The sequence below is a fragment of the Lichenostomus cassidix genome, unplaced genomic scaffold (genome assembly GCF_008360975.1).
Source record: "Lichenostomus cassidix isolate B80296 unplaced genomic scaffold, HeHo_3.0 HiC_scaffold_742, whole genome shotgun sequence".
NCBI classification, from domain to species: Eukaryota; Metazoa; Chordata; class Aves; order Passeriformes; family Meliphagidae; genus Lichenostomus; species Lichenostomus cassidix.
The window spans coordinates 103798-130408 of NW_028147286.1; the positions used below are offsets into that span (position 1 = coordinate 103798).

The 26611-nt window shown below is 42.6% G+C and overlaps 2 long non-coding RNA genes across 3 annotated transcripts in view; one reads left to right on the forward strand and one right to left on the reverse strand.

Moving 5' to 3' along the window:
* LOC146423447 (uncharacterized) overlaps positions 1 to 26611 on the forward strand; it is a 169903-nt gene that overhangs the window by 76982 nt on the left and 66310 nt on the right. The window lies entirely within an intron of this gene.
* LOC146423450 (uncharacterized) lies at positions 1244 to 26611 on the reverse strand. Of its 2 annotated transcripts, XR_014847541.1 has the most exons (4): positions 26497 to 26611; positions 5085 to 5197; positions 1727 to 2182; positions 1244 to 1655 (listed from the first exon to the last, which is right to left on the reverse strand). It is a non-coding gene; the product is annotated as an uncharacterized LOC146423450 (long non-coding RNA). The 2 variants fall into 2 exon arrangements; XR_014847540.1 differs by having other exon boundaries at positions 1244 to 2182.

Sequence of the window (26611 nt, forward strand, 5' to 3'; positions counted from 1 at the left end):
AAACATGCATTAAAAAGGCAACATGTGAAATGGGAAGAGCAATTAGGAAAAGAGGAAAAAGAAATGTTGAGCTAGGGAGGTGTTGCCATTTTTCTGTTGTTCCTTTATGTATTGGTTTGAAAACAAACCAGTGGGAGATCACAAGTCAAGATTGAAATTAAAAATAAGTGAAATAATACAAGGAAAAGCACTGACAAAGTCAGATACAACCTAACACCCTGTTAGGGTGGTAGTAGCAGTCCAACTGAAGTAGTCCAGTTGAAGCGGTGATCCTGTGAAGGTCTAGTCTCCAGCTGAAGATCCAGTGGTAGCTCTGGTCCTCTGGGAACCCAGTAGACCGGGCTAGCTCAGGCAGTTCCAGGGCCAGGTTATATCCAGGTGGGAACACCTGGCTCCTCCCTCCTCGGCAGAGCATCTCACAATGGGATAAGTCCATGAGTCACACGGTGGGTCCCTGATGGCCCATTGCCTGTCATGCGGGTGGGTCATTAGCAAGTGATAATAGCTAACGGATGGCCCATTGCATCTCACAATGGGATAAGTCCATGAGTCACACGGTGGGTCCCTGATGGCCCATTGCCTGTCATGCGGGGTGGGTCATTAGCAAGTGATGATAGCTAACGGATGGCCCATTGCCTGTCATCCGGAGTGGGTGATAGCAGCTAATGGCCCACAGCTGGTGGTAATAGAATACTTAACTACATCAATATTGCAACCTAGGACACTTTATGACAGCGATCTTGTAGGCAGTAAGAAAAGTATTAGGATTTGAATAACGGAGGGTATGAAATGGAGCTAAAGTGTAGGTAAGGAAAGGAAAATGCTATTGTAAAATCTTCCTTGGGGCAGCATGCAGATGAGGCAGAGAGAGCAAGAGTAATGTGTGTCCTGCATAAGCTCGTCCGTGCAAGGCCAAAGCAGATAGAAGATTTTAAAGTGCAAACACAAGTGTTGCGTATATAAATGAACCAATGAAAGAGCTTAACTTATAAGGCAGGATGATATATAGGACAAAATGTAAAAAAAGAATAAATAGATCTATTAGCTGTTCTGTACAAAGTCTAATCAGATATTAGATATTAATGTAAAGAGAGGTTTGATATGAGTAGATGTGTACGGTTAGAGTGTAGAAGTCTGATGAGATATGGAATTGTCAAAATGTACAAGTTGAACATTGTAAATATGTGGCTCGTGTCTTAGGAGAGGTTCCATAAGTGTCAATGGATTTGTAAGTATTTTGTCTATAATAAGTGCAAATATATATCATGTAAATAGATGAGTGTAAGTATATAAAAGTTTAGGGGGTGGGAATAAGAAAACAGTTTTGAGAAAAGGTTTCGTTGTATCGCTTCATAAATAGTGGAAGATTTCCGTTTCTGGAAAGGTCCAAACAGTAGAATGTTTTTCATAGAGCGCACAGACCGACGCAGCCAGAATCCAAAAGTGTGCAGATTGTCAGGGGCATAAAGAAAATCCAAAAGCCATAATTTTCATGTTGAGGAAAAGCACTGGAATCTGCTGACATGTAGAATTTTGAAAAAGCAACCTCCTTGTCTGGAAATTTCACATTCTAGATAAGGAAAAAAGCACCAGGCTGGCAAACACAGCAGGGTGTGGTGACAGTCGGTCAGTTTGGAGGTATGGCCGTGGGTGATCTGGTGCCGGGGCAGTTAGACAGCAGGGTGTGGTGACAGCGGGTCATTTTGGAGGTACGGTCGTGGGTGACCCGGCACCAGGTCAGTTAGCTGGAGCGCTTTGATTATCGTGGGTGCATCTGCTGCCACCGGTTACCTGGGGAGTCCCACTGCTGCTGGGGAGTTCCACCGCTGCTGTCATTGCCAACATGGTGGCGGCTGGCCACGGGCCTTGGCCTCGTCCCGGCTCAGAGGTCGTTCTTCCTGGCTTTTCTTTGCTGCCTCCCCAAAGTGCTGCTGCCTCCCTCTCCACCCTGCCCTGCTGTGGCCAGCTGCAGTGTGCAGAGGCTGTGCTCTGCCAGGCCCCCTGTGTGGAAGCAGAGAAGCTGCAGTGGTGGCAGCATCAGTCCTTGCAGGAGATGCTGCATTCATTGGGGTCAAGTGCCTATCTTGACAGTGGTGAAGATTCTTGAGAGCTCTTATGCTGTCAGGTAGTCCCCAGAGCGTGTCCTCGAGGTAGAGAGAAGGAGATGTGGCCACGGTCATTTCTGTGGGGGAAGAAGAGATTTGATGTGGTTATTGTCCTCGCTTCCTTTAATATCATTGGTGCAGTATTTCTATAGATGTGGTGTCCTGAAGCAGCAGTTACAGGTGTTGTTGTGGGTAGTGAATAATTGAAATAAATGTAAAGAAGGGATTGTTATGATTGCTATCAGTATAGCTCGGTGTTGTTAGTCCCACAGCAGGTTTGTAAAAGGTTCAAACAGTCCTTTTTTTTCCCAGAAAACCTGACTGAGTGGAGTGAGGTAACACAGAGGCTATATAGTGTATCTTGAGGCTCGTTATGAAGTGTTGTCAGATGGTTTTTATGATGTGAGGAGGCATTTGCCACGGTGTGCAGATCAGAAGGGTGGAAAAGTTTGTTACGTGTGTAAAAGAGGCACCGTTTGCAGCCAGGTTCCAAATGTGGTATTGTAGCTGAAAAGCGTGCATGCTGCAGGAATCCTGTGAGATGAAAGGTGTAAAGAAGCAGAGCTCTGTGTGCACTTGGATTCCTCCAAACTGGCTATCTTACACGAGAGTGCTGATGTGCCATTCCTGTGTAAAAGAGCCACTGTTCCTAGCCAGGTTCCCATGTGGAAATGTGGGATTTTGTATCGTAAAGCTGTGCAAATGTCAGGATTTGTGCCAGACAGAAGCTGCTAGGAACTAGGCCCGAGGCTGGCCTTGGACTCCTGGGTGTGTTGTGCCCAGCGTGTGCAAGGATTTCCTAGCTGTTGAAATGAGGCAGTGGTTTGAAGCAGGTTCGATCAGCAGGAAGAGGGAGGGAGATCACACTTATGAGCAATGATGAAAACCTTTTCAGGGAAGAGATGTCAGAGTCCTATTTCAAAGAATAAATATCTTGTGTGGCTTACGTGGCAAATAAGAAAAATAGATGAAGAATAGTCTTGCCACTGAATTGTAAAGAAGTCATCAGTGAAGGTGCTGACATATAAACCTAAGTTTTCTTCCTAGGTTTTGAGAAGGATCCCTGTCAGACTGCAGCATCTCAGGCTAACCTAATACCAGAACTGTGGTGATCAGAGAGGTGTTAATTGCATAAAGGGAAGCAAAGTATCGCTCATATGTTTTGGTCACAGTGACATGAGTTCATCCACACCAAACAGTTCTATCAGAAGCGTGGCCTGGGCCGCTCACACGTTCAGATGGAACAATTATACAACCAGCACCTGCAGATGTTCTCTTTGGGATAATTTTTTTTAACTTTTTTTACTTTTTTTTTTTACTTGCTTCTCTCTGATCTGGCCGAGCGGTACAGTGAGTGGAACAGAGGCTGAGAATCGGCCACCATGTGAGCTGTGTGGCATTTCCTACAGTGGTTGAAGTAAACCTTCTGAACCATCTTTCAGTGTGTCATACAGGGAACAGGGGAGGATGGTTATTGCAGTTATTGTTTCCTCAGCAACACGAGATATGTTATTCCTTTAACATGGCATTGAAAGAGTTAGCAAAACTATTTTTTTTTCTCTTAGGCCATTTGAAAGCCAAATTTCTGTACATGGATAATGGATGAGGTGCAGTTCTGTAAGGCTCACGTAACGGAGCCTTACGAATCAGAATTAATCCTGAAGTGTATTTCTGCAGGCTATGCACGTGGTATGCAGTTGACACACAGGTAATAAGCATGTGCAGGTATAAGGCTAAGCACCTTATGTACCGTCCAGTATTAGATAAAATATTTGGAGACATGTGTACCAGTTTTGAGATCAGCATAGCCACATTTGTAATGTAGGAAGTGGTAGCAACATCAACCAAACCCTGAAGTTTTCAGGAGTTTAAAGCGATGCTGTTCTGTATTGAAATTGATACAGACTTGATGTGCCAATATTTCTATGTATGAACCCAGATTTGCAAAGCATGGGAACTGTTCTCCAAGGGAAAGTATTTAATGAATTATTTCTGCTCTTTCTAGCCATACCTGGAGGTTTGCGCACCGACGGACCGGCACCTTCCGACTGGATTCCGTGCTCCGATGAGCAAGGTAGGGAAGTAGCAGTTCACAAGTCCTTCTGCAGCAGTGAGAATTGCAGGCCCTTAAAGCTGCATGGAAAAGAGCAGCTATGAGATGGGAAGAGCAAATAGATAAAGAGTGAAAAACAACATCTTGAGCTAGGGAAGTTCTACAATTTTTCTGTTGTCCATTTATGATCGTGCTCTTCCACGTACTAGAAAAAGTTTCAGGATGTAAAGAATTTAGGGAATGAAATGGAAATGAAATAGAGGGTATCAAAGCAAAAAGGCCCTGCTAAATATTCTTTGGGAAACTATGGCCATGAACGAGAGAGAGAAAGAACAAGGAGTTTCCTGAATGAATTTACAGAAAACAAATCCCAGTGCCTCTTTCTAGGTAAGTTTGGACATTGGCTATGTTGTAAAAGAGGAACTGTACTTTTCAGAAGTATGCGGAAGTAGGAATAAAAAGCTCTAACCAAGTGCAAAATGTCAGAGGGTACAGGCTTCCAAGCTTCCTTGAGGTGCAGTTTTCTGTGCTTGGTACCAGCAAGGCAGGGAAGAGGGAAAGAACTTTGAGGTTTTTTTCCTTAGGGAAGGACATGTGTCCAGGGGCCTGCAGTGCATTGTTGCTTCAGAAGTGTCGTTTTTGAGCCTCACTATCAGTAAGAAGTAATTGTTCACGTGTTGTCGCTGGAGTAGCTGAAGCATGTTCCATAATTACCAAATGCAGGTAATCCAGCTCTTGCAGGAATATTGAAAAGATTATCTGCCTTGAAGCAAAGCTGTTGTCTACCTTTCTGGGTGGACATTTATGGGCAATGCCCAGTACACAGTGCCTTCCAAAAATAGTTATGAAAATGAAGGAGATGACCTAGATAGATAGTAAAAAGGAAGTGTTGCGTTGAAGAAAGGATAATTGAAGAAAGCACCCACCTTTCAATGCGGATCATCACAGAGCCGTAGCCACAATGTCAGGCCTGTAAGAATTTCTTGCCAAGAGTCAGAATGGAGTTCAGAAGTGCTGTAGAAGCAGGTGGTTTGACTTGCTAAAGAAGAGAAAGAAATGATATGAATTTACCCAATGTGGAAGGCTTTGTACATTTTTTTTCTTTTTGCAGGTATTAATGTAGTGTCCTGCAACGAGAAAAAAAGGGTAGGGAGGGGTCAGGCAATAAATGTAAGGAAACGGTCCTGCATTTTTAATTGGAAGCATGCAAAAATAAATTTTCAGAGCAATATAGCTGGTCGCTAGTGTGAAATCTGTGTAATAATATGTTGGAGTATAGGTATCTGTATTTTGTAAGTAGTATATGTTATTTGTGTGTGCGGTGTTAGTCGAGGCGGTCGTTTGCAGGTTTGTGTCGGGCTTTAAAAGGGAGCGGTGTCCCGCGGGGCCGCGAGCCGGCGGCGCCGCGCTCCCTCGCCGCGCTCCCTCCCCGCGCTGGGGGTCGCCGAGTCAGCCCCCCCCTCCCGCGGCGGCCCCGCCCCGACCTGTGTCGCCGCCTCCGCCGCCGCCGCCGCCGCCATCCGCTGCGTGCCGAGGGCCACGTTTAAGGATCCGGGAGGCGCGGGGGGGGGGGGGGGGTGCCGAGGGGGGCGGGGGGGCGTGTCCGCCGTATAATCGACCGCGCCGGTGCCCGCCCCGGCACACGCGGATCCCGCCAGCCCCCCGCGCCGTCCACAGCACCGCACGCTTCAGCACAAGCCCGCAAAGCCCGGAAAATGCGGCGGTGGCACCCTCGGACTCGGTATTTCGTTCAGGCGGCACAGTAGACGTATATTCCCTCAGAAAAGACCCCGCGGCCGCCATTTTTTAACTCGGCAACAGTGCGCATGTGCGAATGATGCCGACGCCATTTTGGTAGTCCAGTGCATTGCGCATGTGCGAAATAGGGGCCGGATCGAAATTAAAAACTCGGATTTCGCGCTTTTGGGACATTTCTGCTGGCCGCAAACAGCTGCGAAGGCGTCCTGTATGCCGTTCGCGTCACCCACGGGCGGCGGCAACCGCGCGAGAGGCGGAAAAACCCGGCATTTGCCGATCGCTTTCGGGACAAAATGTCGGCCGCGTCAAACCGCAGCGCGCACTCCACCCGCCCCCAAAGACCACTCCGCACCTGTCCGCAGCGCCGGGGAAGCCCGCCAAGCAGCCGAATCGCCGTTTTCGGGGTCAGGACTCCGCGGCCGCCATTTTGGAAGTGTACTGCACTGCGCATGCTCGAGTGATGCCGACGCCGTTTCGTTGGTGCACTACACTGCGCATGCTCGAATGATGCCGACGCCATTTTGTTAGTTCAGTGCACTGCGCATGCTCGAGCGATGCCGGCGCCATTTTGGTAGTCCAGTGCACTGCGCATGCTCGAGTGATGCCGGCGCCATTTTGGTAGTCTATTGCAGTGCGCATGCTCGAGTGATGCCGCCGCCATTTTGGTAGTCCAATGCACTGCGCATGCTCGAGCGATGCCGCCGCCATTTTGGTAGTCCAGTGCACTGCGCATGCTCGAGTGATGCCGCCGCCATTTTGGTAGTCCAGTGCATTGCGCATGCTCGAGTGATGCCGCCGCCATTTTGGTAGTCCAATGCACTGCGCATGTGCGAAATAGGGGCCGGATCGAAATTAAAAACTCGGATTTCTCGCTTTTGGGACATTTCTGCTCGCCGCAAACAGCTGCTGAGGCGTCCTATATGCCGTCCGCGTCACTCACGGGCGGCGGCAACCGCGCGAGAGGCGGAAAAATAGCGGAATTTGCCGATCGCTTTCGGGACAAAATGTCGGCCGCGCCAAACCGCAGCGCGCACTCCATTGGCCCTCAAAGGCCACTCCGCACCGGTCTGCAGCGCCGGGGAAGCCCGCCAAGCAGCCGAATCGCCGTTTTCGGGGTCGGGACTCGGCGGCCGCCATTTTGGAAGTGTTCTGCACTGCGCATGCTCGAGTGATGCCGGCGCCATTTTGGTAGTCAGTGCACTGCGCATGCTCGAGTGATGCCGGCGGCATTTTGTTAGTCAGTGCACTGCGCATGCTCGAGTGATGCCGCCGCCATTTTGGTAGGCCAATGCACTGCGCATGCTGGAGCGATGCCGACGCCGTTTCGTTGGTGCACTACACTGCGCATGCTCGAATGATGCCGACGCCATTTTGGTAGTCCAGTGTACTGCGCATGCTCGAGTGATGCGGGCGCCATTTTGGTAGTGTACTGCACCGCGCATGCTCGAGTGATGCCGCCGCCATTTTGGTAGTCCAGTGCACTGCGCATGCTCGAGCGATGCCGACGCCATTTTGGTAGTCTAGTGCATCGCGCACGTGCGAAACGGGCGCCGCCATAATAATGGACACGCCCGTGCCTTTCCGGCCTCCGCCATCTTTTGTACGGAAAAAATCAGGACCTCTCGCTGTAGGTGACTACTTTAGGCGCCCGATCGAAATGAAAAAAATGGATTTTACGCTTTTGAGCCATTTCCGCATTTGCAAAGCAGGGTCCCGGGAATTGCAATCGCTCCGTTACACGGTAGTAAACGTGCACACTCAGGTAGGACTTGTGAAGCGTTACTTCCTTATCTCGGTCATCACGTGACAGAATCCAGGCAGAAGCCGGCAGCGTGGAGCCGTAGAAACTCGCAGGTGCGGGTAGCAGTAAAAAGTTGAGGAAGTACTTGCCCTTAGAGAACATTTTTCAGGTTTTTAAAATGTGGCGGAATAGATATAAAAATGGTCCCATCAAGCCCGTATTCATTGGAATCCAACGTCACTTTAAAGGGTTAAAAACTTCGGGGGATCGGACGACGGCGCCACCACCTGTCAGATGACACGCTCGGCTCCGCCGATGGGAAAACATTTTCCCAAATTTTTGAGGAAACGCCGGACGCTAAACGCGAGAGCCTTAGGGAACGGCACCTCCCGAAAGGCGCGGGTACAGAAATCGGGCTTTGAAACGGCCTATGAAAAAGAAAGGAGCTTTACAGACGGTTTAAACGGCATCTTAAGGGAAGCGCACGTGTCATTTGTCCGAGGGAAGGATAAGAAGCACGGAGATTCCCGGGAACGGACGGGAGTCCCAGAGCGGCACGGCGAGGCATAATTTGAATTCCTAGGCGTTAATAAGAATTGAAAGCGGAACGGAAGCGGGGCCGAGGAATACGCGGCGAGGCGGGCTTGGGGCCGAGGTAACGTCTAGGAATCTAGATTGGCTAAGGCGCCCGGTGAGGCACCTCGTCATAAGAAAGGAGAGCGTTCCATTTAATTTTTTTTTTCCCATAAGGCCAATAAAAAGAGTTTCAAGGTAAACGGTGAGGCGTACGACAGGTGCAGTCGAAATCCTCTTAGAAGCCCGCAATGTATTTGTTTTCAGCATTTGGTAGCGGTGCAATTTGATAATTTGAAATGAGAGCATTTTTGATGCTAGGGATGCAACGTATGTGCGTGATGTATGAGGTTTGAGAGGTAATAGAAAGCGTTGATAAAATTTCAGTCTGGAAGCGTGAGGAGATGGTTGTACTTGTATACATACATCTATATATACAGACATATATATACATTTATATACACACATGCATATATACACTCACATATATATACACACACATGTATATATATATACACACATATATATACACACATGTATATACACACCCATGTATATATACACACCCATGTATATATACACACACATGTATATACACACATATGTTTATGTACACACACGTATGTATACACACACATATATATACACACACATGTATATATATACACACATGCATATACACACATATGTATATATACACAGATATGTATGTATACACACACATATATACACACACATATATACACAGACATATGTATATATACACATTATATACACACATATGTATATATACACACATATATACACACATGTATATACACACCCATGTAAATATACACACATATATATACACATACATATGTATATATATACACATATTTATATATACACATATGTATATACACACATATGTATATACACATATATGTTTGTATACACACATGTATATATACACACACGTATATATACACACACATATATATACACACACCTGTATATTTACACACATATGTATATACACACATATGTATATATACACACATATATATTCACACATGTATATACACACCCATGCATATATACACACATATGTATATATAGACACACATATATATACACACCCATATGTATATATATACACATATGTATATACATACACATATGTTTTTATACACACACGTATATATACACACACACATATATACACAGACGTATATATACACACACGTATGTATACACACACATATGTTTATATACACACACGTATGTATACACACATGTATATATAGACACACATATATATACACACACGTGTATATATATACAGATATGTATATACACACATATGTATATATACGCACATATGTATGTATACACACACATGTATATATACACACACACATATATATACACACATATGTATATACACACACATATATATACACACAGATGTATATATACACAGACATATAAATACACACATATGTATATATACACACAAATACATATACACACATATGTATACATACACACACATATATATACACACACATGTATACATATACACACATATATATGTAAACACATTTATATATACACACACAGATGCATATATATACACACATATATATGCACACACATATATACACACACATATGAATATATACACACACATGTACATATACACACAGACATGTATATATACACACACATGTATATATACACGCACATGTATATATACACGCACATATGTATATAAACGCACATACGTATATATACAGACACATATATATACACGCACATATGTATATACACGCACATATGTATATACATGGACATATGTATATATATATGCACATATATATACACATGCAGATATATATATACACACATATACATATATACACATACACACACATACATATATACACTCATATGTATATATACACACATATGTATATGTACACACTCATATATATACACACTCATATATATACACAAATATGTATATGTACACACTCATATATATACACACTCATATATATACACAAATATGTATATATACACACTCATATATATACACACACATATGTATATATACATATATATACACACATATATATACACACACATACATACACATACACATATGTATATGTACACACATATATATACACACATATGTATATATGAACACACATATATACATACAGATATACATACACACATATATATGTACACAAACATTTATACACACATATATATACACACACATATATAAACAAATGTATATATACACTCATATATATACACACACATATACACATACACATATAAATACACACACATATGTATATGCATACACACATATATACACACACATATATATACACACACATATATATACAGACATATATACATACACACATATATATACAGACATATATATATACACACACATATATATACACACATATACACATACACACATATATATACACACACATATATACACACACATATATACATACACATATATATACACACACACATGTATATGCACACACACATACATATACACACACATATATACACGCACATTTATACACACACAAATATATATAAACACACATAAATATATACACACATATGTATATACACACATATATATACACACACATATATATACAGACACATATATATACACACACTTGTATATGAACACACACATGTATATACACACACATATGTATATACACACATATGTATGTATACACACACATCTATATACACACATAAATATACACACACACATATATGTATACACACATATGTATATACACACAAAGGTATATGCACACACATATGTATGTATACACACACACATATATACACAAGTATATAGACACATATATATAAATGCAAATATATATACACACACACATATCGATATATACACTCATATATATACACACAGATATATATACACATGCATATATATACACACACATATATACATACACATATATACACAGAGATATGTATATGCACACACACATATATATACACACACATATATACACATGCATATAGACACACACACATATATATACACACATACATATATGTACACACACATATATATACAGACACACATATATACACACACATGTATACACACACACATATATATACACAGATATGTATGTATACACACACTCCTATATATACACACACATATATATACACTCACACATATATATACACAGATACGTATGTATACACACACTCCTATATATACACACACATATATATACACACACACACGTATACATACACACGTATATACACACAAACATGTATATACATACACACATGTATATACACACAAACATGTATATACACACACTCACGTATACATACACACACGTATATACACAGAAACACGTATATACACACACTCACGTATACATACACACACGTATATACACACAAACATGTATATACATACACACACGTATATACACACAAACATGTATATACACACACTCACATATACATACAGACACGTATATACACACAAACACGTATATACACACAAAAACGTATATACACACAGACACGTATACATACACACCGACGTATATGTGCACACATATATACACACACACATATATATACACACACACACGTATATATATACACACAAGTATATATATACACACATGTATATATACACATATGTATCTATACACATATGTATCTATACACACATATATATACACACACATATATATACACACACGCACACATATATATACACACATGTGTATGTATAAGCACATATGTATGCATACAGACACACATGTCTTTATACACACATATATATACACACACATATATACACACACATATGTATAGATGCATACACACTTATGTATATATACACACACGTATGTATACACAGAAATACATATATATCCATACACATATATGTATGCACGTACACATGTATATATACACACACACATATATATACGCACACAAATATATGTACACACATATGTATATATCCACAGACATATATGTATACACACAGATATATATGCACACACACATATATATACACAGACACACATATATATCCACACACATATATACACATATATATACACACACACACATATGTATATACACACACATATGTATATATACACACACATACATATACACATGTATATATACACACACATATATACACATATGTATATACATACACATATATACACATATGTATATACTCACACATATATACACATATGTATATACACACATATATATACACCCCCATATGAATATAAACACACACATATACATATACACACATATATATAGACATATATACATACCCACATATGTATAGAAAGGCATATGTATATATACACAGATATGTATATATACACACATATGTATATATCACACACATATATATATACACACACATATATATACAGAGATATATATATACACACATATGTATATATAGACACATATAGATACACAGACACATATATATACACACATGTATATATACACACATATGTATATATATACACATGTATATACAGACAGATATGTATACCCACCATATATATACACACACACACATACATGCACACAGACATATATATACACACATATGTATATACACACCATATATATGTACACACACACACATATATATACATGCTCACATATACATATATACATACCCATATATATACACACACCTATATATATACACACATATGTATATATACTCCATATATATGTACACAAACACACATATATATACATGCTCACCCATATATATACACACACAGATATATATACACACATATGTATGGATAGACACACATATGTATATATACACACACGTATATATACACACACACATATATATATACACACACCCATATATATACTCACATATGTATATATATGCCCATATGGATGTATACACACAAATATATATATACACCATATGTATATATACACATATGCATATATATACATATGTATATATACACAGTCAGGTATATATAGTCACACACATATATGTATACACACACATGTATATATACAGTCACATATATATGTACACACACACACATATATATACACACATATGTATGGATACACAGACATACATATACACCATATGTATATACACCCATATGTATATATACACACATGTATATATACACAGACACACATATATATCCACACACATATACGTATACACACACATATATATATATATACTCACACATATATAGCCACACACACATATAAATACACACATATATATACACACATATGTGTATACACACCATATATATGTACACACACACACATATATATACACGCTCACACATATACATACACACCCACATATATATACACACATATGTATATACACACCATATATATGTACTGGTGTAGCCTTACAAATATACATGTACTGTTATACATGCTTTTTTATAGATACATATGGTCTACACATATGTATTTATGTACAGTAAGCACATGGTCCACCTATGTATATGTACGTCACATGTATCACACCTTATTTCATATATATGTACACACATATGTATATACACAGGCTATATATGTACACACACACACATATATATACACGCTGAAACATATATATACACAGACACACATATATATAGACACATACGTATGGATACACACAGATATGTATATATATACACATGTACATATACATACAGACATATATATACACACACACACCCATATATATACACACATTTGTATATATAGGCCCATATGTATGTATACACACAAATATATATACACCATATGTATATACACAGATATGTATATATACACATACGTATATATACACAGTCAGACATATATAGCCACACACATATATGTATACACACACATGTATATATAGAGTCATATATATATATACACACACACAGATATATTTACACACATATGTATGTATACACACACATATGTATATATACATACATGTATATATACACTCACACATATATATACACTCCCCCATATATATACACACATATGTATATATACGCCCATATGTATGTATACATACAAGTATATATATACAGCATATGTATATACACACATATGTATATATACACACATGTATATATACACTCACACATATATATACACAGACACATATATATACACACACATATATATACACACCCAGCGATATATATACACAGACACAAATATATAGAGACACATATATACACAGATATATACACACACACATATGTGTATACAAACACACACATATGTGTATACAAACAGATATGTATATATACACACACACACATACAGAGATATATATAGACACGTATATATACATACACCTATATATATACAGACATATATATACACACATGTATTTATACACATATATGTATATATACACACATATAGATACACACACATATATATACACACACACATATATATACACCCACACATATATATATACACATTCACATATATATACAGACATATGTATATATATATACCTATAGATACACACACATATTTATACACGCCATATATATATACACACACACATCTATATGCATACACACATATATATTCACACATATGTATATATATACACATATAGATACACACACATATTTATACACACCATATATATACACACACATCTATATGCATACACACATATATATTCACACATATGTATATATATATACATATAGATACACAGACATATTTATATACACCATATATATACACACCCACAGATATATATGCACACAGCCATATATATACACACATATGTATATATATACACATATAGATACACACACATAAATATACCTCCATATATATACACACATACACACACACACACACACATATATGCACACACACATATATATATACATATATGTATATATATATATACAGATACACAGACATATATATACACACCATATATATACAAACCCACACATATATATGCAGACACACATATATATACACGCATATGTATATATATACACATACAGATACACACAGATATTTATACACACCATATATATACACACACATATATATATCCACACACACATATATATACACACATATGTATATATATACACATACAGATACAAACAGATATTTTTACACACCATATATATATACACCCCCACACATATATATTCACACACACATATATATACACACATGTATATATATACACATACAGATACATACACTTATTTATACGCAGCATATATATACACACACACCTACACATATGTATGCACACACATATATATATACACACATATGTATATATATATACATGCAGATACACAGACATATTTATACACACCATATATATATATAGACACACACATATATATACACATATATGTATATATATACCCATACAGATATACAGACATATTAATACACACCATATGTATATACACACACTCATATATATATACACACATATATATACAGTCACATGTATATATACACACATATGTATATATATACACATAGAGATATACAGATATATTTATACACACCGTATATATACACACTCACACATATACACACACACACTCACACACACACATATATACACACATATGTATATATATATACATGCAGATACACAGACATATTTATACACACCATATATATATATACACACACACATATATACACACATATATGTATATATATACCCATACAGATATACAGACATATTAATACACACCATATGTACAACACACACTCATATATATATACACACATATATATACAGTCACATGTATATATACACACATATGTATATATACACACATGTATATATACACAGACACACACAATATGCACACACATATATGTATAGACAGACATGTATATACACACACACATATATATAGACACACATATACACACATATATATACACACAGATATGTATATACATGCACATATGTATATATACACACACATATGTATATATACACACGTGTATATATACCCACATATGCATATAGAGATATGTATATATACACACATATGTACATATACACACACATATATATACACACACATATATATACACACATATGTATTTATATACACATATATATACACACATATGTGTATATATACACAGATATATATACACACACTCATATATATACACACACACATATATATACGCACATATATATACACAGCATATATATATATACACACACACTCATATATATACTCACACACAGATATGTATACACATATGTATATATACACACATATGTGTGTATACACACAAATATATACACACATGTATGTACACATATATGTAAATATACCCACACGTATCTGTACAGAGACATATATATACCCACCCACATATATATATACACAGAGACGTATATATACACACAGACATGCATATATACAGACACACATATATATACAGACACATAAATATATATACACACATATGTATATATACACACATGTGTATGTATAGACAAACAAATATATACACACACATGTATATACACACATATGTATATATACACTTATGTATATATAAAGAGACAGATATATACCCACACACATATATATATATACAGACAGACATGTATATATACACACACACATATATACACACACACACATATATATACAGACACATACATATATATACACACACGTATATACACTCACATATATGTACACTTATATATATACCCACACATATGTATATACACACAGATATGTATATATACACAGATATGTATATATATAGAGACATACATATACACACATATATATATACACACACACACACAGACATATATATACCCCGCGTTTCATTTGCGGGGCACTTTCCGCGTTGAGGCGCCGAATTGGTAGCCGAGGGAGGAGATGAGCAGGGGGGACACAGTGCCAAGGTCTTCAGAGAGCATATGCAAAGGGGAGGCCCAAGCCACACAATTTGGAGAAGGTGACACAGGTAGACACCAGGCTTGAGGGAGTGGTGTGTAGCAACTCCGAAGGAGGGAGAGGCTGGAAGCTCGTGGCTCAGCAGCAGGAGAGGCTTTTTGTTGTCTTTGGTCCGCTTTTACAAAATGAGTACTGTGCCGTAATAGCCAATGCGTGAGAGCAAACCGCACGGAGTCAGACATCAGAGGCATCTGGGCCCGAACACGGCACCGGTACGGAGAGGAACAGATGGGCAAAGCGGTCGGAGATTGATTTTACATCGGAGAGAGGTGCCCAGCTGTCAGTTAGACATGGTGTTAGAAGAGGTTTGTAGCTTGCTGGAGGCCAGATGCAGGTGTTTTAGATGATTGCTAAATTTCATTTGTCTTTCAGAGTGGTACCCTTAAGCGATTGCTTGCAGGAAACTAATGATGCCACCAAGTGGCACCTGGAGCAAATGAAGAGGGACTAAAGGTGCGAATGCAAAGGTGAAGGATGTGAGAGCTCAGGTTTCGTTGTTGTCAGCCTCAGGGGTGAAAGGTAAAACTCGCTTAGGAACGGATTCCTCTCGTAAATTAACAAGCGGCAGTGTGGCCGGTGCGGTACGAGGCGCTTTGGCTTTTGTGACTGTATTTCCCTTTTCAAGGAATGACAGATGGGGTCCCTCTGACAAAATGACCTAAAACCGCCCTTATCTATAGAGTTGAAAACACAATGTAAAAGGCTTTAAACCTGAGATGGGGTGAGAACAGTTTTTTAACAGAGGAGGAAGAGAAGTTAGGGGCGGCAAATATGTGGAACAAGGCGATGGAAGAGAGCCCCCAGGAAAAGCGAGACTCTTCACGAGAGGCCGACCCCAAGCACTCGCAGAAGCGCAAGCAAAGCGCAGAAAGAAATGAGATACGGGAGCTCAGCGTATCGGGGCTGGGCCGCGAAGCCTCTGGAGTAACCGAGACACCGTGGAACACGCCACGTGCCCGCATCTAGGCCGTCCGGGAAGGACGGTTGGGAAGGGAAGGAGTGCCAGTTCCTTTCAGAATGTTTGGTGTCAACTTCAAGGCAGGCAGATCATTTGCCTGCACGTGTCGAAGGTATGTAAAATACAGCTTATTTTGTTTTTGTGAACAGGCAAACATCTCTATTGGGAGGGTGGTGCTGTGCTTAACTCCATTTTCTTCAAGTAATCCATGAGACATTTCTGTTGTTAATATTGAGTAGCCACTTAAAGATATAGTTGGTCTCCCTCTACTCTCCCAGAGACACAGGGGCCGGCCTGGGAAACGGCATAATATACTTCCCCCCGAAGAAGAGATACGGGGCCGTGGCAGACGGTTTTTCCGGTTTCCGGACGGTTTGCAGTCGTAACAACACTCACACCCGAAGGATGCGGGATAACATCTCTGTGCGACACAATGAATAATCATCTGCATTGTTTCTAGATACATGAGAAAGCAAACAGCAGTGAAAAAATAATGTGACAATAGGGACAATGTGCCGCCTTCTCATTGGCTTCTGCACTTAAAGTGGTGACAATCCTTATGTTCATTACTTCTCTTTCTTTAAACGTCTGAAGCCCTTTTCCCTCCTGCGGTAACTTGACGAAAGCTGTTCTGAACAAGAAAAAGTCACGGCTCCTTTATGCAAAGTCCCCGTGGGATGCGGCCATTTGGGATTTCAGCGACGGCACGGAAAGACGGGTGCAACATTTGCAGGGTAACGTAGGGCAGGGTTGACTGGTTTTGATGCTGTGGATGGTGTTGTGATGGCTGAAAGAGTGAGTAGAAGAAGAGAGTATGTAGTTGTTTTAGAAAAACGTAAAGAATAGGCGAGGCTGCGGCAGGCCCCCAGGCTGGGGCTGAATTTGTAGAGTGAGAGTTAGAGTGATTTTTCAAGAGGTGTGTGAGGAGAAAGGCATGGCAGAGAGACATTCCCCAATGGCCTTGCCGTTCCTGTGGCTGGGGAGCAGGTGAGAGGTATGTGCAGTTTTTGTTGCATGAATGTGGGCTGATTGTCGTGGAAGTGTGCATTTGCAAAGTGGATTTGGTAGGTGCGAGGATTCTAGAGTCGTTTTTGAATGGCGCAAGCAAGGAGCGCAGATTGCGGTGTAAGCAAGGTGTTAAGGCTTTTGAGAGAGAATGTGAGTTTTCGAGAAGGCAAGAGATGCATAAATGGAGTGTTTTGAAAAGTTCTAGAAGAGGGTTTGTTTGGTGTTAATATGAGTGTATTTGAGTTGGTGAATGTATATGCAGTGTGTGTGGGTGGCTGTGTGTGAGTCAGATGTGGTAAGGCATGAAAGAAGGGCGAGTTTCATAAGAGAAGGAAATGTGAGGAAAGAAGTATTTATTTTTGGGCATGGAGAGAGTTTGAAGGTGAATTTTTTGTTAGTGCGTTGTAGGTGGAAAAAAGCAACTTTGGCACCTTGGTGCCTTCAGCCACCCCCCCGGCACCACGTGCCGTCCCCCGATTTTTGGCGCGCGCCGCGCGGTGGATGCGGGGGGGCACCCAGGGAGGCCCCTTCCGGGCGGCGCCATCCCCCCCCCCTGCGGGGAGCTGCAGCGGCAGCCCCCCCCTTGCGGCGGGCCCACCTGGGCTGCCCCCCCTCGCGGGGGGGCCCGCCTCTGTCGCCCCACCTTCTGGCACAGGTGCCTCAGTTACGTTCCAGTGGGGGTAGGCGGGCCCGGCGGGCTCCCGGACTACGGGGCCGTGACGCGCCTAGCACACGCACGGAGTAGCCCGCGGTGGGATTCGAACCCCTGACGTGCAGAGATCCTGCTTAAGGCCATACCCACCGAGCCAGAGTGGCTCCTTAATTTTAAATCCTTTTTTTGGGGCCATATCCTTTTCGCCGCAGAATGACGTCAACAAAGCCCTGCCCACTTCCCCGCCCCCGATTCTTCGTCCGTCACGGTACTCCACCCACTGCTCCGCCTGTCGTCCCTCCCTCGGCCCCGCCCCTGTCGTCTCTCGCCCCGGGACAAAGCCACGCCTCCGGTGGTCTCTACACCCCGCCCCTCGACGTCACGGGGCTCGGAACACAGCCACGGCTCTGCTGCTCCCCGTACGCCGCACAAGAGTCCGCCCCTCGGTGCCCCCTCAGTCCGCCCAAAGCTACGCCTGCCTCCGCCCGCCCGTCGCTACGGCAACACGGGAGCCGTTGCTTTTTTATCGTTTTACTTTTTTCCCCATTTTTGGAGCTCCTTTGCTAGAGAATTTTACTAAGGTTCCGTGCATGGTTTTTACATGCTTTCCCTCAACTGTATTAGCACAAATTACCATTCTCTCAAATCTTACTGGGTCTTTTAATCACTTTTTGAAAACACCATTTATGATTCTTGAGAACCAAAACACATTTTGGGGGATAGTGCAGCACTAGCATACATACAGTTGTTTCTCACAACTATGTCCATTTTGCTTATCTCATTGTACAGCATTTCCTAGGGGCTTCTACTGTGTATCGCTGGGGTTTTTTCACTTGTTTCGTGCCTGCATTCACTTCTGTGTGCATGTCTTACCCCCTGCTGTGCTTTTGCAGGGATCTCTTCTGCAGTCTTGGGGTTTTTTTTCCACCTCTACACTACTGCCATGTGTTTACTAGTGTCACCCACCTCTACACTACTGCCATGTGTTTACTAGTGTCACCCAATCTGCAGAAAAAAATGGAAAAACTCTCCAACAACATTTTCATGTTACACACTCAAGGCATTACTTTATTTTGTGCCCAGCGTGTACCACAGCAATCATCTCATCCAGCCATAGCCCGGGTGTGCAGAGACAACCATTCCAGAATACAGAGCTCTTACTCTGTTTCTCAGATAGTGCATACAGTAAAAGCCAATAGGAAAGCATCGGCTCAGTGTTCATTAGTCCAAAGTGGAGCAAACTCCCTATATTTGCTCTCTCGTTGGACTCCAATGTCCTTGTCTGTCATGCTAATCACATTCTTCACTTGTTTTTAGCAGTCATCTTTCTGGGCCAGGATGTCTTCAGCTCTGCTGCAGGTGCTCTGGCCTAGCTGCTTGTCATATCCATCATGTCTTCTGGAGAACCACATGTTCCTGCTGGATGTTCTGTTCACAGTGCTTGTCTTTCTGCTTATCTTTGGGGGTCAATCCCAAGCTCTTGCTATGCTGAATTCACCAGACCTCATGTGGCACAACATTGCCCTGGAAGAAAGCAAACATTTCTTTTCCCAGGGGAAACCCAAACCAAACCTTTGACTACAGTGACACAATATTTTTAACGTGATACATTTTCCAACAGTAGCAGTCAGTCCCAACAATTTTCTTCAGTAGCCTTTCATGTCATTTTGTTTTCTACATCATTTGAAACAGAAGAGATGCCATCTTTCTCTTCTCTACGCATGCCACATCACCACAATATCCTCGCTGGGATAGGCAACTCCAGCAGCAGCGAAACCCCACCATCTGGAAGAGAACACGACACAGGTGTCAGTCATTTCCGCACAGCTCCGCACACGTGCTAGTCCAAGCGCCTGATGCCATCTCTTCCTGGGCTTCCTACCCACCAGCCGCCTGATGAAGTTGTGACACAGCGGAGGGCTTCGGGCCTGCTCAGCCACAGCAGCACATCAAAGTTTCACAGTATTATACAAATTCTCAATCAGGTGCACCATCTCTGACCCCACCCATGTCATCCCAGTGCAACCACCCAGTCTAATACCTTCTAATCCATCTCCAGGGCTTCTTCACACTTGCCTACAGCAAAGGCTGTCCAACAGTGCATGCACTCCATACCTCGCTGAGTTCCAATTTCCCTCCAGGGATGGTCATCCCACACTCTGCATTCTTTTTCACCCAAACATTCCTATGTCACTCCATCCACAAGTTTCCCTGAAGACACATACTTTGTATTGACAGTCAGCCAGCTGCTGATTACATCCAGGCAAAGTTCTTATGAAGTCATCTCACCTTCTGCGAGAGGTGTGTATGCACAGAGGCCAAAGCCTGCAGCTGCACTCCAAGTCGTCTGAGCCTCAGCACGCAGCAGGCCGAGAGAATATGCTTGCAGGAAGCAGGTTTGTACCCACTGTCCCCCCGCTCAGGGTGGAACGGGAGGCCTTTGCCTACATGCTGTCACCTCTGCTCGCAGGCCATAAACATCTACCCTCCTTGGCCCACCTGTGCAAACCTTAACCCACTGCCACATGCCATAAGCATGCCATTTTCATGTCACAGTTACCCTACAGGGTCTTTCAATGCCTTCTACATGCTCTGCAGTGCTAGGCCTTTCACTGCAGCATGGCATATATATCCACACAGCTGCAGCCTGCTGCAAGGTGCTGACCCTTCTTTGCCAGGGGGACAGGCCTGGCCATCAGCCCATGAGTTCGGGCTATATTAAGCCACCTCAGGATGCCCCTGGGACGCACGGACCGCTCCTATTGCTTTGTCCCTGTTCGTTCCTGTGGCCCTACCTGTCCTTCCACTCCTCTTTTTCTCTATGTGTCTCCTTGTGTCAGTCATAGCTACGAACAGATGCCACTGACAGGACACACCGTGTGAGGGTCTCCTTTGCACATCCATTCCTTCCCAGGTATTTGTAGAGAATGTCACAAGTTCCACCCGAAACACTACCTTGACACAAGAGGGTGCTGTAGGAGTGGACTTCTGTCACTTCCAGTCTGCCGTCTTGCATTTCAAAGCCATTGCCTCCATAGCACCCTTTCTGTTCAGAACTGCACTTCTTTCCAATACCTTTGTCCCATGTCTTACACACGGCACTGACAACTGACAGGTCTCACAATTATTGCACCGAGCCTGTAAATACTACCTGCACAACTCTCCCTATGTGCACCCACTATCTCTTTGCACTTTTCCCTCTCTCTCTCAAAACTATGCCTGAACATGTACCCAAATTCCAACTGCTCCATGCTCGCTTCTGAGGAATACATGCCTCCTGCTCCGGCAAGTGCAACACTTTTGAAACATGACACATACCTTCTCTTACCAGCTTACTTGGGACAGCCAGAGTTGCACGCTCCCCCAGGACAGATTCCTTGCCATTTCTGCCTTGACAATCACACCGATTGCCAGCCCACGGAGCTCCACATGGATGCAGTGTCCTTGCAATACAGGCAACCTTGTGAAACACACAAAGACTGTTGCTTCAACCTGTACATCCCTGCACGTTCCTTGTCACCGAGACAGTTCAGGCCACATTCTTTCCTACAGCTTTTCCAAGCCTCTTCTACAATCCATAACCCCCTCACGCCTCCTTCTATACCCATTCACCTACTTCATCCTTGTCACCAACCCACTCCCATGCTCTCTTGTTCCATACTCCTCCTACTTCCTGACCCAAACCTCCATGCACAATTCTATTCCAGGTAGGGTTATCATGTACTCATCATTCTTCACCAAAGCATTCATATACACCTGTATCCACCAGTGTCCCTCAAGACAGCTACTTTGCACTGACTGACTGAGTGACTGACTGAAAGTCAGCCAGCCAGCCAGCCAGCCAGCCACCTACCTAGCTAGCTAGCTAGCTACCTACCTACCTACCTACCTAGCTGATCACATCCAGGGAAAATTATTCCTCATTCATCCCACTTTCTGGAAGATGTCAAAGCCTGCAGCTGCACTCCAAATGGTCCAAGCTTCAGCATGCACCTAGCAAAGAGGATAAGCTTGCAGGAAGTAGGTTTGTACCCACTGTCCCCCAGCTCAGGGGGGAACGGGAGGCCTTTGCCTACATGCTGTCACCTCTGCTGCCAGGTCATAAACATCTACCCTCCTTGGCCCACCTGTGCAAACCCTCATCCAGCCCCACGTGCCATAAAGAAAACATTTCCATGTCACAGTTACCTTACAGGGTCTTTAAATGCATTCCACATGCTTTGCAGTGCTAGGCCTTGCACTGCAGCAATGCATGTATATCCACACATCTGCAGCCTGCTGCAAGGTGCTGCCCCTGCTTTGCCAGGGGGACAGGCCTGGCCATCAGCCCATGACTTCAGCCTATATTAACTCACCTCAGGATGCCCCCGGGACCTATGGACCGCTCCTATTGCTTTGTCCCTGTTTGTTCCTGTGCCCCTACCTGTCCCTTCTCTCCTCTTTTTCTCTTCCTCTCCGTCCTTGTGTCTTTCAAACCTAAGACCACATGCCAGTGACAGGACACATCGTGCCAGGGTCTCCTTTGCACATCCATTCCTTCCCAGGTATTTCTAGAAAACGGCAGAAGTTCCATCAGAAACACTACGTCGACACCAGAGGGCGCTGTAGGAGTGGATTTCCATCAGTTTTGGGCCTGCCGTCCTGCATTTCAAAGCCATTGCCTTCGTAGCAACCTTTCTGCTCAGAACTGCAATTCTTTGCAACACCCACGTCTTACACTGTCTTGCCGTGTCTTACACATGCCACTTACACCTGACAGGTCTCACAATTATTGCAGCGAGCCTGTAAACACGACCTGCACAACTCTCCCCCCTAAGGCACGCAGTATCTCTTCGCAGCTTTTCCTTTCACTCTCAAATCTATGCCTGAACATGTACCCAAATTCAACTGCTCCATGCTTGCTTCTCAGCAATGCATGCGTCCTGCTCTGGCAACTGCAACACTTTTGAAACGTGACACATACCTTCTCATACCAGCATACTTAGCACAGCCAGAGCTGCACGGTCCCCCAGGACAGGTTCTTCTCCATTTCTGCCTTGACAATCACACTGAGTGCCGGCACATGGAGCTCCACATGGATGTAGTGCCCTTGCAATACAGGCAACCTGGTGAAACACAGAAATACTGTTGCTGCAACCTGTAAATCTCTGCCCGTTCCCTGTCACCGAGACAGTTCAAGACACGTTCTTTCCTACAGCTTTTCCAAGCCTCTTCTACAATCCATAACCCTCTCACTGCCTTCTTCCATGCCCATTCACCTACATCATCCTTGTCACCAACCCACTCCCAGGTGTTCTTGCTCCATACTCCTCCTACTTCCTGACCCAAACCTCCACGTACAATTCTATTCTAGGTAGGGTTATCATGTACTCATTATTCTTCACCAAAAAAACATTCATATACATATGTATCCACCAGTCTCCCTCAAGACAGCTACTTTGCTCTGAGTCAGCCAGCCAGCCAGGCAGCCAGGCAGCCAGGCAGCCAGCCATCTACCTAGCTACCTACCTACCTACCTACCTAGCTACCTACCTAGTTAGGTAGCTGATCACATCGAGGGAAAATTATTCCTCATTCATGTCACCTTCTGTGAGAGGTCAAAGCCTGCAGCTGCACTCCAAATGCTCCAAGCTTTAGCATGCAGCTGGCCAAGAGGATACCCTTGCAGGAAGCAGGTTTCTACACACTGTCCCCCAGCTTAGGGGGGAACAGGAGGCCTCTGCCTACATGCTGTCACCTCTGCTTCCAGGCCATAAACATCTATCCTCTTTGGCCCATCTGTGCAAACCTTCAACCTGCCCCACATGCCATAACCATGCTATTTTCATGTCACAGCTACCTTACATGGTCTTTCAATGCATTCTACACCCTCTGCTGGGCTAGGCCTTGCACCACAGCACTGCATATACCTCAACACATCTGGAGCCTGCTGCAATACTCTGCGTCTGCTTTGCCATGCGGACAGGCTGGGGCATTGGCCCATGCCATCAGTGTATATTAACCTACCTCAGGATGCTCCTGGGACCCATGGACTGCTCACATTGCTTAGTGCTTGTCCCTTATAGCTACTAACAAATGACAGTGAGAGGACACACTGTCTGAGGATCTCCTTTGCATATTCATTCCTCCACTGCTATTTCTACAGAATGTCACAAATTCCATCAAAACAACTATCTACACACAGGAGGACATTGTAGGAGTGGACTTATCTCACTTCCAGCCTATCGTGTTGCATTTCAAAGCCATTTCCATCGTAGCACTCTTTCTGTTCAGAATTCCAATTCCTTGCAGCACCTACCTCCCATGTCTTACCCATGGCACTTACAAATCACAGGTGTCATCTCACAAGTACCGCACCCAGCCTATCAACACACCTCGCACAATTCTTTAGATGCGCATACAGTCCGTCTTTGCACTTCTCGCTTTCACTCTCCAGTCTCTGCCTCAACATGTACAATACCTCAACCCCTCCACTTTTGCTTCTCAGCAATGCATGCCTCCTACTATGGCAACTGCAACACTTCTTAAACACAATACATACCTTCCCATATCCACATCTGTGGGACAGGCAGTGCTGCATGCTCCAACAGGACACATTCTTCTCCATTTCTGCCTTCACAATCACACCGAGTAACAGCACATGTACCTGCACAGGG